The sequence below is a fragment of the Bison bison genome, unplaced genomic scaffold, assembly GCF_000754665.1.
Source record: "Bison bison bison isolate TAMUID 2011002044 unplaced genomic scaffold, Bison_UMD1.0 scf7180017864300, whole genome shotgun sequence".
Classification (NCBI taxonomy): domain Eukaryota; kingdom Metazoa; phylum Chordata; class Mammalia; order Artiodactyla; family Bovidae; genus Bison; species Bison bison.
The window spans coordinates 1,857,918-1,876,000 of record NW_011494872.1 but is presented as its reverse complement, the minus strand read 5'-3'; the positions used below and the strand labels follow the sequence as shown (position 1 = coordinate 1,876,000).

Genomic DNA, 18,083 nt, shown 5'->3' with positions numbered 1-18,083 from the left:
TTTTATTGACTGGAGCTCTAGGTTAACTCCTTCTCCAAAAGAGGTGGTGGGGGACAGCCCCCCGTAAAGTCAGAGGTGTAGGTAAGAGCACAAAGTAGTAAAGTAGGCAGGCTCTGGTTATGGGGGTAGACGCTCGAGGATTTCCAGGGGGACTCCTGAGGCTTGATCCCGCCTTTGCGTATGTCGAGCCTCCTTCCTCATGACCTTTGTCACGGGCGGAGTACCTCACTCTGGCCCCCAACAGCAGAGTCAGGTGCAGCACCAAACCATCATCAGAAGGTGCCTTGGTGAGTGTAATCACAGGATGGTCAGATGCTGGCCAGCCCTGTGGACCAGGGACCATAGCTTGTTCCTCTTCTGAGTCTGTATAAGGGATGTGAGTAGATGCGTCCCTTCTGAGACTGCCAGTGCTTAGGTCAAGGGTAGCACACCACAGCCCATGGGCCACATCCAGCCTGCTACCTGATTTTATTTTATTTTATTTTTTACTGGTCTATAGTTGATTTACAGTGTTGTGCTAAATTCAGGTGTACAGCAAAGTGATTCAGTTATACATATATATATATGTCTAATGTTTCAAGATTCTTTTCCCTTATATGTTATGGTAAAATATCAAGTATAGTTCCTTGTGCTATGCAGTACATCCTCTGTGGTTATCTATTTTATGTATAGTAGGGTATATATGTTGGGACTTCCCTGGTGGTTCAGATGGTAAAGAATCTGCCTGAAGTGCGGGAGACCCAGGTTTGATTCCTGGGTCAGAGAAGATTCCCCTGGAGAAGGGAATGGCCACCCACTCCAGTATTCTTGCCTGGAGAATTCCATGGACAGAAGAGCCTGGTGCACTACAGTCCATGGAGTCTGAAAGAGTCAAACATGACTGAGCGACTCTCACTCACTCATTTGTATGTTAATCTCAAACTCCTATGTTATCTTCCCTCTTTTCCCCTTTGGTAACCTTAAGTTTGTTTTCTGTGCCTGTGGGTTTATTTCTGTTTTGTAAATAAGTTAATTAGCACCATTTTTTTTTTTTTTTTTTTAGATTCCACGTATAAGAGATATCTTATATGCCAAGAAGATTAGGGTTAGGGTTAGGCTTAGATATCTCATATCTCATGTTATTTATCCTTGTCTGACTTCACTTAGTATAATAATCTCTAAGGCCACCCATGTTGCTGCAGATGGCATTATTTAATTCTTTTTATGAGTGAGTACCAACTATTCCACTGTATATCTATACTACATCTTCCTTATCCATTCATCTGTTGATGGACATTTAGGTTGCTTCCCTATCTTGGCTGTTATAGATAGTGCTGCCGTGGACATTGGGGTATATGTATCTTTTCAAATTGTGGCTTTCTCGAGATATATGCCCAGGAGTGGGTTGCTGGGTCATATGATAACTTTATTTTACCTCCATCCTGTTCTCCACAGTGACTGTATCAATTTATATTCCCATCAACAGTGTAGGAGGGTTCCCTTTTCTCCACACCCTGTGCAGCATTTATTATTCGTAGACTTTTTGATGATGGCCAGTCTGACCAGCGTGAAGGCTGACCTGCTACCTGTTTTTAAAAGTAAACTTTTATTGGAGCACCATTATGCATCATTTCTTGTGTGTTGTCCATGACTATTTTTACTCTACATCAGCTGAGTTGAGTAGTCACAAGAGTGACCTTATGGCCCTCAGAACTGAAGCCATGCACTCTCTGGCTTAGGCCAGAAAACCCTGTTTCCTATGATGTATACTTGCCTTGTTAGCAGGTGACTGTAGAGACATGGGACAAACATACACGTGTTGAGTCTGTTGTAAGTAGATCTGAAATGGAAAGAATGACCTCGGTCGGAGTTCAGGTCATGACTGTGGGAGCACAGGTGAAGGTGTGAGGAGCCGTAAACTGTGGGTGAAGGAAAGGAACCTGGTCAGGAAACTTCGGGGAGCAGAGTAGAGCCGGACAAGGGAGAGATGTCACGAGATGAGAGAAAGAAAGACCGCAGATCCCTGAGACTGAGATTAGCTTGGGCCTCAAGCTCCCAGGGTCTGTAGCAACCATCCGACCCATGGGCACCCATTCATAAACCTCCTTGTTGTTCGTATAAAGCAAGAGCTCTCTTTCAAGTAAGAGATGGACTAAAAGAGGCCATTGTGAACTCATACAACTCAACGTTAAAAAAAAAAAAAAAAGCCCTATTAAAAAGTAGGCAGAAGAACTGACTGGACATTTTTTCCAAATAGGAAATGCAGATGGCCAACAGGCATGGGAAAAGAAGCTTAACATCAATAATCATCATGGAAATGCAAATCAAGACTACAACGATGGATCACTTCACACTGGTCAGAATGACCATCGTTGAAAAGTTTACAAATAATAAGTGCTAGAGAGGGTGGGAGAAAAGGGAACCCTTCTATGCTGTTGGTGGGAATGGAAATTGATTCAGTCGCTATAGAGAACAGTACTGCTGCTGCTGCTGCTGCTAAGTCACTTCAGTCGTGTCTGACTCTGTGCAACCCCGTAGACAGCAGCCCACTAGGCTCCTCTGTCCCTGGGATTCTCCAGGCAAGAACACTGGAGTGGGTTGCCATTTCCTTCTCCAATACATGAAAGTGAAAAGTGAAAGTGAAGTCGCTCAGTCGTGCCCAACTCTTAGCGACCCCATGGACTGCAGCCTACCAGGCTTCTCCGTCCATGGGATTTTCCAGGCAAGAATACTAGAGTGGGGTGCCATCGCCTTCTGTGAGACAGAACAGTACAGAGTTTCCTTAAAAAAGTATAAATAAAGCTACCATATGATCCAGCAGTCCTACTCCTGGGCATTTAAAAAAAGCACTGAAACTGTAAGTGGCTCAGTCATGTCTGACTCTTTGCAACCCCATGGACTATACAGTCCATGGAATTCTTCAGGCCAGAATACTGGAGTAGATAGCCTTTCCCTTCTCCAGGGGATCTTCCCCACTCAGGGATCAAACCCAGATCTCCCGCATTGCAGACAGCTTCTTTACCAGCTGACCCACCAGGGAATCTAATTCAAAAAGATGCATGCACACAAATGTTCATTACAGCTCTGTTTACAGTAGCCAAGACATGAAAGAAACCTAAGTGTCCATCAACAAAGGATGGATAAAGATGTAGTGGTACATGTATTCAATGGAATATTACTCAGCCGTAAAAAATAACTTACATTTGTAGCAACATGGATGGACGTGGAGAACATTATGCTAAATGAAATAAGTTAGGGAAAAACAAATACTCTATGTATCATTTATATGTGGACTCTAAAAAATTCAGCAAACCAGTGAATATAACTAAACAGAAGCAGACTCAGCTGTAGAGATGAAACTGGTTCCCAGTGGGGAGACGGAAGCAGTAGGGGCATGACAGGGCTAGGGAGTAGGAGGAAACAATTAGGTGTAAGACAGGCTTCAAGGATGTATTGTACAATATGGGGAATACAGTCAATGTTTTGTTTTGTAATAACTGTTAATGGAAAGTAACCTTTAAAAATTGTATAAGAATAAAAAATTTAGAAAAATAGAGACCAATACGTGTTTGTCCATCACGAAGCAAATTTAATTCACTTATTTCTAAGTTTCTAATAGATCCCCTTTTTGAAGCTCCAGTACTCTGGCCACCTGATGCAAATGACCAGAAAAGACGCTGATGCTGGGAAAGATTGAAGGCAGGAGGAGAAGGGGATGACAGAGGATGAGATGGTTGAATGGCATCACCAACTCAGTGGACATGAGTTTGAACAAGCTCCAGGAGATTGTGAAGGACAGGGAAGCCTGGAATGCTTCAGTCCATGGGGTTGCACAGAGTCGGACACGACTGAGTGACTGAACAACACCAACAACAGATCCCCTTTAGACTCCAGTATTGACAATAAGTACAGTAAACTGGCTTGAGTGGAACAACCATGTGATGTAGTGGATGGGAACCATGTTCACAGAAAACTTGAATGTAACATCGATGGTGCTTCATGAAATTGGCATTTTCACTTTCATCTGTTCAGTCATTCTGTAAATGTTGAAGACCTATTAAATGTAAAAAACTTGTGAAAGACAGTTTGATGAATGAGAACATGATGGAACAAGACCCACTCCCAGGAAACAGAAGCAACTTGTAAGGACGTTGGCCCAGGCACACTGACAACCACCACCCAGAGAAATCAACAGTGACTGAATTGAGTAAATACTTGTAGCTGACTTCGAATGTGCTGACGCACATGCCAGCACTGTGGGTATGGATGTGGGTGAGGCTGAGGCTTTGGTCTTGGAAAAACAGTCGTGTTGCCCACAAGGAGAAGGGGGTTGCTTCCTGCTGTAGAGACAGGGGGGCCACCCTGGGGTGTCATGCAGGTGGGTGCACGAAATAGTGTTAGAGTGTCCACTGCAGCATCACTGGTAATGACCATACAGGGAATAAAGCGAATATCTAACTGGAGGGGTCATCAGACAATAAAATACCATCCTGTAGTTGAAAGAAATGAACCAGAGCTATGTGAATCAATATCGATGAATCTCAAATCAATCACTGAGCCAAAAATAAGATGCGAAACATTCTTGTAGTATGAAACCAACTATATGACATTTTAAAACATGGAGGGATGAATTAGGAGTTTGGAATTAACAGATACACACTAATATATGTAAAATAGATAACCAATAAGAACCTAGTGTATAGCACAGGGAGCTATATACTTAATAATAACCTATAAGGGAAAAGAATCTGAAACGAGCACATATATAGAGAGACATATAGAGCATATATGTGTAAATATGTGTAACTGAATCATTTTGTGGTACACCTGAACCTAACACAATGTTGTAAATAACTCTACTCCAATAAGAAAAGGCAACCATGGAAACCAGTATTTGTATATTGCTTAGACTAGCATGCATATGTGGTGTAAATATTTTTAAAAATGTTTTAGAGTAATAGGTACAAGGATAGCTTGTAAATCTGGAGAAAGAAAGAAGGAAATGTGATTGAAGAGGTTTTGCTGGATTTCAGCTGTTTCTGGATATTTTAATTCTTCTTTAAAACAAGACAAAACAGAAAACCTAACCATGGAGGAAATACAGCAAAATGGGTGATGGAAAGATTCACATTTATTTTATTATTCTCAGACCTTTTCTTTTTGAAATATCTCAGAGGAGAAAAGAAGAGCCCAAGCATGTTTTTAGGGAGACAATTCCAAAGAAAGGTAGTATGGATGGTTACCCTCAAGGGATCTCCCAGGCCACATGGCGTGGATTAGGACCCACTCTGAGCTCTGAGCTCCTCAGTTGCACTGAGTCACGTTAGTCCAGGGAGTGAAATTCGCCCCGTGGTGGAGTGACAGCACCCCGTCCGGTGGCCAGACTAATGAGTGCAGCCTGGAGGTGGCCATGTCTGAACCCAGGCCCTGGGCTGACCCGCAGGGCCCTGCACAGGCAGGTGGGGCATAGAACATCTGAGGACCCTGTGGCCCATTCTTACACTGTAGAGGCTATTACTCCAAACAATTTGGGGCCAGGGTATCTTCCAGAATATGAAAAAAAAAAGAATACTATGAGCCACCTGCTTAGACAAACGTGCACACGTGTGTGTACATAAATAAACATATGATTACATCTTTCCAGAAGTTCAGAGCCTGAGCCATCTGAGATCCCTGCTTAAGGACCTCTGTGGAGACACATTGCCTTGGATAAACTTGGCCAAATCCTCCAGAGAAGACAACCATGCTGCAGCTTCTGTGACTGCACAGGACTCTGAACTGCGGGCTCAGGAAAGGGCCGATGCTACTAGGCATTGACCTAGATACGCTGCTAGCTGTCTTGGAGCACAGATGCCCCGGATGCTGTCTTGGAGCACTGATGCCCCGGATGCTGTCTTGGAGCACAGATAACCCGGATGCTGTCTTGGCGCACAGATGCCCCGGATGCTGTCTTGGAGCACAGATGACCCGGATGCTGTCTTGGCGCACAGATGCCCAGGATGCTGTCTTAAAGCACAGATGACCCGGATGCTGTCTTGGGGCACAGATGTTACAGATGACCCGGATGCTGTCTTGGAGCACAGATGACCCGGAGGCACAGAATCTGTCCTTGCTCTAGTAGCTCCACTACGGCTCTTGGAAGGTTCTTTAAAGAACGAAGCTACTGGGCTTAGGAAATTCTTCAGCTCGTCTGTCGCCTTGTGCACAGTCATCTGGGTGGTGTAATCGAGCCTAAAGTTTACACGGGAAGGGAATTCGGATGACAAGCATATTCTTGGCATCAGCCTCTGACCACCAATGCAGAATGTGAGTAAGGAATGACATTTTTAGTGAAAGGTCACAGACAACATGAACTTAACACATTTTTATTCACCAGGTGGCAAATAGGAATAAAATCCCAGAAGTTGGGTTCATTGAATAAATATTGCAGGTTGACTGAGGTATCCAAATATGTAGTACTACTCTTTTTTTCTGACTTATATATTTTTATTCATGATTTAAATCCTTAGTGACTCTTTCATAGCATCCATCTTTCATTCATCTGATGGCACATTTACATGATTGTTAGTCTGATTGGACAATTAAAATGCACTTAAGTGAGATAGAAACTAAGTTCCTTTTTCTTCTTTCTTGGAGAATCCATCTAGTCATTGTTGTTCTAATACTTTACACTAACCATTTTTTCCCTCTGAACTGGCCAACCAGCTACAGTGTCTAAAACCAGTGACTCACAACATCTATTTTGAAGTCACTAGTATAAATAGATACAGTCTGGTTACACCACAATTTAAACAACTGTCCAGCCAAATGAAATGCAAAAAAAGAGGGAAAAAAGTACTGCAAACACCTTGAAATGTGTGTTTCCAGCTAACTCTCAGAACAGGTCCACATTTATATAGCTATGTAAAAAGCAAGGGAATGAAACCAGAAATTCCAAAATATTTTCAAACGGGCTTAGACATTTCGACAGTGTACTATTTTTCTCTGCCAGGAGAATGAATAAATGAATGGTTTGCCCTCTGGGGGAAAAATCCATTTACAAGAGAAAATATTTTAAATTCTTATCGTTGCAGAAGGAAAACCAGAGTAGATCTTCGTTGTGGGGGGTGGGATGGGCGTATGTGTTAGGGGCAGGGTGACATGTTTCAGCGTGGGGTCTTGTTGGCTTATTTTCGTCCTTCGTTCATTCAACACGTTTCTGTGATGAGCACTGGAGGTATGAATGGTCCCTGCCTTCACGTGGTTACAGTTCTAAGGGAGGAACCCGAGGGAACAGCAATGCATTATGAGGATGAAATGAGCAGTCACTAATCCCGCGGGGAACAGAAGCCAGAGGCAGGACAGAGAGTGTTGTGAACCGTGTTTGGGAGGCATAGATTGTCCCTGGAGTGTGAAGTGAAGGAAGAGGTGAGGTTCAAGCCGGTGGTCACACCTTTTGTCCATTCAGTTGATGGGGCTGCACTCTCACTGTGCTATAATTACCTGGTTACCCTTTAATCTGCTCTGTAAAGTTCTCCAGAGGAGGAAGAGTATTTATTTATTTCTGTTTCCTAGTGTCTAGAACAGGGCCAGGTGCCTGGAGGGTACAAAATGCATGCACTTTTCGTTTAATTGAATAAATGGGAAGATGGATGGATGGAAGGAGGCTCTGTATTTAGAAAGAAATATACTTAGGTTATGATGGCTTCAGTGGGGAAAAATAACTTAGAAGAAAAAATGCAATACATTGGGTGTGGTAGTATGTAAAAATATTTTTACTAGAAGGATTCTTGGATTTTACAAATTAGAAATTACTTCCCCCTATGTCTGGCCCTTCCAAAATTTCATGTTCACACCTACACTAGCATGCTTGTTAGATTGTTGGACTGAACTCTCCTTTGATTTCAAAGTATACTCCTTCATTGAGATGACAGTTTTTAACTAGTAAAGAAGGTTTTCCAATTAAAACAGTAATTTTGCAATGTGTACCTCAATTATGTGAAAATAAACTGCTAGTATTTTGAAAAAAAATCTTAATGCTGTTAAACTCTTTAAAATAGTATTACATATCAAAGCTACACCTTTAAAATACCAGTGGAAGAAAAATAAAATAGCTCCAGAGACACAGGGACAGCAAGCAGACAGCTGGAATTTTGGGGAAATGTCTGTGGTATTTTAGTTTATTTTTAAGGGAAAGAAAAATTTTCCATCAAACTTTAGGAAACAATGACAGTTAAAAAACTTATACCCAATCAGGTTCTTTATAATGCTGTAGTTAAATTCAGATTATATTTTATTCATGAATTGTAGGGTTTTTTAATTTTTTTGGTGGGATGGATAGGGTAAGAAACTGACTTTTGTAAGCTTCTTCCATCCCCTTTAATTACATTCTCATTCTGTTCCAATGCACACACTCACATGGATACTCACAGCGCATTATTTTTATTTTTCATGGGACCCTTGTGTCCAGACGATCATACCAGACAGAAATTGAACAACACTACAGATATCCTCCTCAAACTCCAGGAGATGGTGAAGGACAGGAAAGCCTGGCATGTTGCAGTCTACGGAGTCACAAAAATGTTGGACACAACTTAGTGACTAAACAACAGCTATCCACCAGAATGTGAAAAGGAGACCAAACATAAAATATTCAGTAACATGTAGGCAACTTCAAAAATGCTTGAGACAGAAGTTTAAAAAAAAAGAGAGAGAGGTAGAAAGGGGCTTTCTAGTCTTGGGTCTATATTAGTAGATGTTTCAGAAGGTGAAGAAGTTTTAATTATGTGCTTCACAGAGTGGGAGACTGACTCCTCTGAATCACTTTCTGTGCCTTGGGGCCCTCTCTGCTTCTCTGTCCCCTTCTCCAGTCCTGCCCCCCCTGACCTCCCCTCTCCCCTCTTCCTTCCCCCCGTCTCCCCACCACTGATGGCTCCAGAGCTCCTAGCACCCTGGGTAGAAGCAGGAGGGAGCTGGATGCTGCAGTCTCCCCACCAGGTCTCAAGTGTGGTTTAGGGAAGGAAGAGGACTTGTTTACACCTGGATCCTTTGGGCTTTTACTGAGCCTTTTATAGCTTACATCTCCTCTCACCCTGCTCACAGGAAGGTGCCCTGATCAACATCAAAATTGCTGTAATCTATTACTAAACAGTAAAAAAACAAGAATGAAATATTGCCATTTGCAGCAACATGGATGAACCTAGAGATTTTCATACTAAGTGTCAGAAGGAGAGAGACAAATACCATATAGTATCACTTATGCGGTAGTTCGTAAAGAACCTGCCTGCCAATGCAGGAGACATAAGAGATGCAGGGAAGATCCCCTGGAGGAGAAAGTGGCAACCCACTCCAGTGTTCTTGCCTGGAGAATCCCATGGATAGAGGAGCCTGGCTGGCCATAGTCCACAGGGTCGCAAACTGTCAGACATGACTGAAGCGACTTAGCATGCATATGTGGAATCTAAAATCCGAAGCAAATGGACTTACCGCTGAAACAGACTGACAGACAGAAGACACTTGTGGTTGCCAAAGGAGAGATGGGTAGGGGAGGGATGGATTGGGTGTTTGGGATTAGCAGATAAAGCTATAATATATGGGACAGATAGATAACAAGGTTCTATTATGTAGCCCATGGAACTATATCCTGTGATAAACTATAATGGAAAAGAACATGGAAAAGAATGAATGAATGAATAAAAATTGCTGTGTTCAGTTCTGACCTTGAAAAGAGGCTCTATGAGAGGATAAGACAGCACAGTCCTAGTCAGAAGATAAAGTTCAGTTCTGCTTCCCAGGCTGCTCTGAGAGGAGCTTACAGAAGAAAACTTCCAGGCCTCATTTCCTCATCTGAGAGACAGGATGGTGAGGAGGGCTTGTCCAGGGTCATGTGACTCCGTGCACTGGTGCCTGGCCCCTCTGTCCCTCTCTGTGTGGGCACCCGTAGCATCCTGGGCCCTGGGCCATTGGCACCAGTCAGAGGCATTGCGAATGATAAGAATCAGAGCAGCAGGGCTCACTGGAGTTTGTTTATTCCGTGAGAGTAGTTTTAATTTGTTCTAAAAGAGAGCCTTTTCCCTTGGGTTTTCATTACAAGATGCTTCAACGACCACACTTCTGAACCTTCCCTGTCTGGAAGTCGTTCTGTCAGCGTTTGGTTATCAGCCTGCCGTTGTCAGAATCACTGGAAAAAGCCATTTACTGCATCTCTTAGATACACGGATGAGTCCCCTGCTGCTTCAGTTGTTCCTCTAAGAGTCCCCCTTGATTTGAACACTCAGTGTCTGTTTACATAATTTCATCTACATCTCCGTGAAATTTATTTGGTAGATGTTAATTTCTTTGAGATTATTTAAAGAGGAGAAGATAGTAGATGGTATGCAAAAGAGCTTTTAACACCCCTCCCCTTTTATTTTTTTTGCATTTTTACTGTATTGGCAAGTTTTATCAGCTCCATTATTTTATAGTTGTGGTCATTGTACTGTTTATTAAAAATAGTTATTTGGAATTGCTCCATTACTGTCAATGTCTGAATAACATATTTACAAATATGGTATTCTATTTTGCCAGTGCAAATATGTATTAAATAACAATTCCTATTGCTAAGTGTGTCTACAAAAACAGTTGGTTCTCTTGCTAAAGATAATTATTTATACAAGTAAAGTGACGTTATCTTAATATTCTTTTCAAGACAACTATTTCCAAATGTTTATTAGAGAAAATGTTCTGGGAAAAAATAAAGTATAGATATCACATATTTAACTGTGTGTTGGAAATTTAGATAAGCCTGGAAATCAGATAGTTTCATATATAATTGCATATGCTTATACTCAATAAATATTCAAAAGACTGCTTTCTCATCTGTAAAATAGAAATAATAGTAGCATCTTCTCATTGAGTAACTTTAAAAATTAATAAAAGACAGTATATGAGCTCTATTCAGTGCCTGGCATGTAGTAAGTACTTAGGCAGTGGTAGATATTAGATTGAATTCATTCCATAAACAGAGTCCAGAATAATGCCTTAGAGATGTAACAATAAAAATAATCAATATTTTAGATGAAGGTGACAGGAAATAGAAGAGACTCCATACTTGGGGACCATGTAATATAAAAATAGGAATAGAAGGGAGTCTGTAGGTTTGAGGGTCCTGCAGGGGAGAGAAGAAATGCCGTGTCATGTTTGGGATCCATTGAGCTGCACCTTATAGAAGGTCTCTGTGGTGAAGATGTATTGTCGCCATCTCATGGATTGGACCAGAGCTTTTATGTTGCTGCTGCTGTTTATTTGTTTTATTGTGGACCAACTGTGTCCTAGGTGCTGTGATCTGGGGAGAAACCTGGGAGGGAAGTGTGTAAGTCTGTGAGTCAGTTTCCTGAGTGAGTGAGGAGTGAGGATCACTGTGCCAGTCCGGAGGCGTTGCTGGAAGCACATAAATAGAGGGGGAGGAGGAGGGAGGAATTACCAAGGACCAGCACCAGAGGCTGAAGATGGATCATGTGAGAGCCTGCAAGAGGAGAGGAGAGGCTTCGGAGAATGAAGAGTGTTCAGGAGAATCACTGTTACAGGTGTCAAATGTGGTTTTAGAGTTTATGATGATCCTTATAAGTTACAGTGATAGCAAGTAAAGATAAAAATGGATTATTCTTGGCTTGTATCTACCATATTTACCTATGAAGACGATTGCACGTATCCACTTATTGTAGTATGAAATCATTGTTTTCATGAAAGTGAAGATATTGAAATAGTTGTTCAGTGAACAATGAAAAATGTACTTTTGCCTGAATCCTGAACATGCATTGCTCAAATGCTCTAAAATGCTCAGTTCTGCAATTTTCTGCATCATTTGTAGTAAACCAGACCTATTTCTGATAAATAGTGGTTTCCTTCTTTTGTTATGTTTAGTAGCACAAGTTTTCTTTTAAAGAAAAACACTGGATGTTTTGTCTCAGTGGCTGTGAGTGAGCAGAAGGGGAAAATTGGGGAAGGGTCTTCAGAATCCACTGGTAGACTTTGACCTCTGTAACCCAACCAACAATGACATCTATCACAAAAATGACCTCAGATCCTGCTGGGTTCTGCTCAGATCAACAAATCTGTACTGGCTGCCCATTTCTGAGCAAACCACAAGCTTGCAGTTTTCAAATGTAAGAAGTCAATTACATAAATAACCTTGACACAAAGGAGAGAGTGTGGGTCACCATGAGGCATTTCCAAAGGACATTGCAGATTCTAAGGAGAAGGAGCCCAGTTGGTTGAGAGGGAGCAAGAAGAATCTCCTGGACAAGGTAGAATTAGGGAAAAATGGGGCTTCCCTGATAGCTCAATTGATAAAAGAATCCACTGCAATGCAGGAGACCCTGGTTTGATTCCTGGATCGGGAAGATCTTCTGGAGAAGGGATAGTCTACCCACTCCAGTATTCTTGGCCTTCCCTTGTGGCTCAGTTGGTAAAGAATCCACTGCAATGCAGGAGACCCCGATTTGATTCCTGGGTCAGGAAGATCCCCTGGAGAAAGGAAAGGCTGCCCACTCCAGTATTCTGGCCTGGAGAATTCCATGGACTGTATAGTCCAGGGGGTCGCAAAGAGTCGGACATGACTGAGCGACTTTCATTTTCAGGAGTAGGGACAGAGTGATGCCATGTTCTTGCAGTGGGAACCACGAAAATAAGACATGGAGACAGGCTTGATGCCTGGTGCTCCTGGGCAATGGCCATCCAGCTGGCTGGAGGTAAAGGATCATAACTGTGGGGGTGGTAGGAGATTAGGGTGGAGTGGAAGGTGGGAGCACCCCTAGTGCTAAATGTGTGGTGTGGGGAGATTCTGGCTGATTCAGGAGGTGGTGAGGGGCCCTTGTTGGATTCTGAGTGGGGAAAGAATGCTGCTGGAGCAGAGGTTTCAGGACTGATGGGAGCAGTGCATGCCGTGCTAGGCAGTGAATTCAGGGGAAGTAGGGAAACTGTCCAGAACCTGTGGTCATAGCTCTGCCATGCACAGGAGCCTGAAAAGAATGGAAGGAAAAGGGGAAGACCCAACGGAGGGCTCTTCCTAGATGCAAACCACAGGGAACATTCCATGTGGGATTCCCAAGAGCACATGCACATGTCTGCGGGGTTGTTTTTAATTTTCCACTTTGCCTTCAGCTGTCTGATGCCGTCAGAGTTGTGCTCTGATTTGGCACAGGTGAACCTTGCCTGCAGAGATCTCTTGATCTGTATTAACGGGCTCTTGTTACCTTCTCAGGTCAGAAAGTGCATACTAAGTCACATTGGTCACTGCTTCTAGTCTGTCCTCGGTCCCCACATGGCCAAGTTCCACTGGGGATTCAGGCCCACAGAAGACAGTATGGTGTTAGGAACTGAGTGCCCCAGGAGTTTTAGAGGTGCTTTTCAATTACTGTAGAAAGACAACTGCTTCTCTCCCCTGCTGTGGCCTGGACATCACATATCTGTCCCCGGGTTCATCACTCAATGCATCTCTACCTGGTGTTCCATTGAGAGCAAGTGGCATGCTTGAAAACATATTATTGTATTTGTTTTTCATGACTCTAATTTCCTACTCAGTAAAGAATCTCCATGCAAAGAGCATTTAGTTAGTGACATCATGTCATTTATTCGCCTATTACATCTTTGCAAGATTGCTATGTGTTTAATAAACTTCTAACACAAATAACAATAAAACAAAAGTCAATGTGTAATGGAAAGCACATTCAACTGCTCTCTGCTCATAAGCCGATAGTCGGAGAGGCAAGTGTTCATAGGAAGGAAAGGCACTTTAATTGGAAAAGCTGGCAACCTGGGAAGAAGGTGGACTCATGTTCTGAGACCAACTCCCAAGATTCTTTTAAGCCTTGACACTTTTTAAAGGGAAAAATAGGGGAAACAATCTCAGTGGATCATCGAGGCAGGAGGTTGGGTTCTGTATCTTTCTCCGTTGTGCGCAAACTGGCTCACTCTCTTCAGATGTTTTCTTGTCCACGTGATCTCCTGAAGGATTGCTTGGGGTTGGGTTGTTGGGGGTGGGAGTTAGTCTTTTTCTTTTTTAAAAAATGGCTTCATTCTTCACCTTTTTATTTGCAAAAAGAATCAACAGGTTAGAAAAGGCATGGTGTGCATTCAGGAGAGCGTAAGTCAGGAGTTAGTTTCAATTGATTAGTGATCTCATTTTTGTATTTAGGGTATTTCAAAAGACAGAGGGGAACAGAAATGAGCAAACAGGAAAGGGGCCAGAGAGCTGCTTTCAGATAATGAGTCAGTCACTCTTGGGCTTGCTCTTCTCATCCTTTTGGCTAATGAAAAGCAAGTTTAATTTTTTTTTAATTTATGCATCAAGTCTAGTCAAGGCTATGGTTTTTCCTGTGGTCATGTATGGATGTGAAAGTTGGACTGTGAAGAAGGCTGAGCGCTAGTGGTCATGTATGGATGTGAAAGTTGGACTGTGAAGAAGGCTGAGTGCTAAAGAATTGATGCTTTTGAACTGTGGTGTTGGAGAAGACTCTTGAGAGTCCCTTGGACTGCAAGGAGATCCAACCAATCCATTCTGAAGGAGATCAGCCCTGGGATTTCTTTGGAGGGAATGATGCTGAAGCTGAAACTCCAGTACTTTGGCCACCTCATGCGAAGAGTTGACTCGTTGGAAAAGACTCTGATGTTGGGAGGGATTGGGGGCAGGAGGAGAAGGGGACAACAGAGGATGAGATGGTTGGATGGCATCACTGACTCGATGGACGTGAGTCTGAGTGAACTCCGGGAGTTGGTGATGGACAGGGAAGCCTGGCGTGCTGCGATTCATGGGGTCGCAAAGAGTCAGACACGACTAAGTGACTGAACTGAACTGAACTGAACATCCTAGACCCATCTTCCTGATCTTGATGTTCCATGAGGGATTCACCACCACATGCGTGCTTGTCAGCTTTGAGCCCCTCAGCTCTGGCCACGATGCTGTGGGCTTGGACCCACGGCATGTAGAGTACATTTGGCTCCATCACCAGGTGCCGTAGGACATTATTACACAACATCCTCAAATAAATTATTTTAGTTTTTTAACCAAAATCCTATGAATCATGGGACAAGTTAAAGCTCAATAAAATGACAGAGCCAAAAATAAATAAATAAAGATTCTGATTAAAAAATAATTTCACACTTATTTTTCAGCCTCTACTAAATACAGTGAGCAATTGAGTCATATGTTTTAACTGGAAGAAGTCTTAGAAAGGTAATATTAATTTTTCTCTTTCTCTTTTAAAATTGATCTCCTCATTAACTCACCATAATTGAAAACTGGGCCCTTTTTCTATGAATCAGAGATAAGTCTGATCGTGTACTTTCTGAGAGCAAAGAAAGATAACATTTTAAATCTGAAACTTTTGACATTTCCCTCATGGGGTTGAGCCTGAGGGAAGAATGGGGTTGTTCACTCTGGGGGCTCTAGGAGGTTCTTAGTGACTTACTCAGCTTTGCAAAACAACCAAGACTAGGAAACTTCTCCTCAGATAAAGGCCTTTGTCTGTAGAAACTCATAGCTTATTTGCGAGTGATGTTATGATGTAGTCACAACTATTACATTTACAAATATAAATATATATCAAACCTGTATTATTGCTGGGATTTTACTAGAGAATATAATGCAGCCTATAAAGCAACATTAGTTTAACTTTTCTATATCTACTCTTGCAACTTCTCCAACTTCCCTTTTCTTGCCAAGGTCCTCAGAGTCCAAAGTACTCAAGTGACATTAAGATGTAAATATCACCAGACCTCTCTGGAGGTTTGCACTTTAATCCCCTACTTAGATTCAGATGAGTCCCAGACACGGATGCACTGGGGTGCCTGCAGGCCAGGAGGTGGGATGAGCCACCCAAGGAGCTTTCCCAGAACCTCTGAAGTCCTTCTCAGCTGTGCTGAGGGTCATGAGTGAAGGGTTCTGTCTACATTTCAAAATACCTGTCTTGAAAGAATAAATGCCCACGTAGGACCCTTTGAAAATAAGGTGGGTGTGTTTTATCACCAGGTACATTTATTTTTGTCAACTTAAAGAGTCAGTTACTTGAATTTTAGTAATATGAAAACAGTTCAGTGTTAAAAAATAAGACAGGACAGTTACAGGGGTCAAAGCAAAGCCCATGGACATGGGTTCTTCATCATGCACACCTTTTTTAGGGTCTTCTTCCACTCCACATCCTCAGTCTGCAAGCTCTACCTTCTGAAAAGCCACCTCCTCTGGGAAGTCTCCCAGGACTGCCTGAATCCAGTGACTGACAATCTCTGTGCTTCCTCCACACCTTAGCAACCTGTGGTGGAATGCAGGAGATTTCTCCTCACCGGGCTGCTCTCAGCTCCAGCTTTGATTTTTCCCCTTTATTCCTAAGAACTGGCTGACTGAATGAATAAATGCTAAGTTCTTAAGGATGACAGCCAGCTGCCCATTTGAACTGTGGAGAGTTATTTTGGTGTTTGAATCTTACAACTAAGCCATGATTAGTAATCCTTGAATCAACAGTTGAGAGCTGGTGACTGAACCCTTTTGCCTGAGTATAGGCCACTTCCTGTGTTCTTACTCCAATACACTTACTGTATTTCAGTACAAACACATTTCCTGATAGACATTTCTTAGAATTGTGATTTTTTTTTTTCTTTTTACTGTGGCCTGTGGCTTTGAAAGTGTGTGAGTTTTCCAGACATATTCAACACCATCCAGACAGTGCCAACATGTGTCATGCACACAGCTTCTGATCATGTAGGGGTTTAAAAAAAGTCCTGTTGAGGGAGAAATTAGCTACCTTGTGGTTAACGGTCCACCTGGGTTGGCCTTCTTTCTCCTTGATGTCTCACATTTGAGTCTCAGTCCTGACAATGTAATTTAATCAGTGGTGACTCCACACTGAAATCTTCAGCCCCGACCTCTTCTCTTGTTTTTCCGACTGCTTCCTTGACCTGTCCATGTGGATGTTTGATGGGCATCTCTCCCTGGACATGTGCAGAACAAGATTCCTGGTGGTCCTCATTGCCTCATCCCAACCTGCACCTGTGTAAGCATCCCATCTGGGTACCTCACGCCTGAGATCCATCGTCATGGTCACTCAGACAGAAGCAAACAAAGACTCCCAGCAAACAAGCCATAACCTCCTCCACAAAATACAAAGCCCCAAATCAACAATTTTGACTACTTGACTCTTCTCTTCCTCAAGCCTCAAGCCCTGTCGATGAAGCCATTCTTGACGGGTCTATAACCTCCCACTTGGTACCATGGGCTCTAGCCTCAGGATGGGAGTTAATGTCATGGCTGTTTAGATATATTTTTCTGCTTCTGCTCCTATCCCCTCCAGTTTGTTCTCAACACCAGAGCTTGGGTGAACCTTTTAAAACCTGGCTTCCCTGGTGGGTCAAAAGGTAAAGAATCTACTTGCAATGCAGGAGATCTGGATTCTGTCCTGGGGTCCAGCAGATTCCCTGGAGAAGGGAATGGCAACCTACTCCAGTATTATTGCCTGGAGAATCCCATGAACAGAGGAGCCTGGTGGGCTCCAGTCTGTAGAGCCACAGAGGCGGACATGACTGAGCAACTTTCAATTTCTCTTTAAAACCTGAGTTAGAGCATGTATTTCCTCTGTTGAAAACCCTCCCATGACATGACTGCCATGTTGTGAACACAATCGAAATACCTGAAGTTAATCTGTGTTGATCACTTACCACGTAGCCCAGCCTGTCTGAAGTATGCTGCCTGGTCTCATTTCATCCTGACCTCAATCTCTTATTGTCACCACTATCTTATACGTAAGAAAACTGAGCTAAACCAGGATGAAACACCTCTCTGAAGATCACTCTGAGAGTGAGTTGGCAGAACTTGTTTTACACTGAAGCAGTCAGGTTCAGAGCAGGGACAGTAAAAAATTAAGCTCAGCTTTTTTGTCCTGCCTTTTTTTTTCTTCTTCTTTCCACATGCTGTGGTTGTTATAAACAAGGCCTATCTCATAATCCATTTTTATCAATGAAGAAAGACAGCAGTGATATATGACGTATTCTGAAGTGTAACTTTGTGATGAAGATTCTTAGCATCCTGTTTATTTATGAAGTCCTTGGCAGCATCCTGAGTCACTACCTGGTATTTCTCTTGACACTGATGGCATCAG

At 42.7% G+C, this 18,083-nt stretch overlaps 1 long non-coding RNA gene across 1 annotated transcript in view; it reads left to right on the top strand.

Annotated features, from left to right (window-relative positions):
• Nucleotides 1-18,077, top strand: part of LOC104996881 — a 41,519-nt gene extending 23,442 nt beyond the window's left edge. Inside the window, exon 3 of the long non-coding RNA XR_826257.1 lies at nucleotides 15,109-18,077. This is a non-coding gene — a long non-coding RNA (uncharacterized LOC104996881). The remainder of the gene's footprint in view (nucleotides 1-15,108) is intronic.
• The last annotated feature ends 6 nt before the right edge of the window (nucleotides 18,078-18,083 follow it).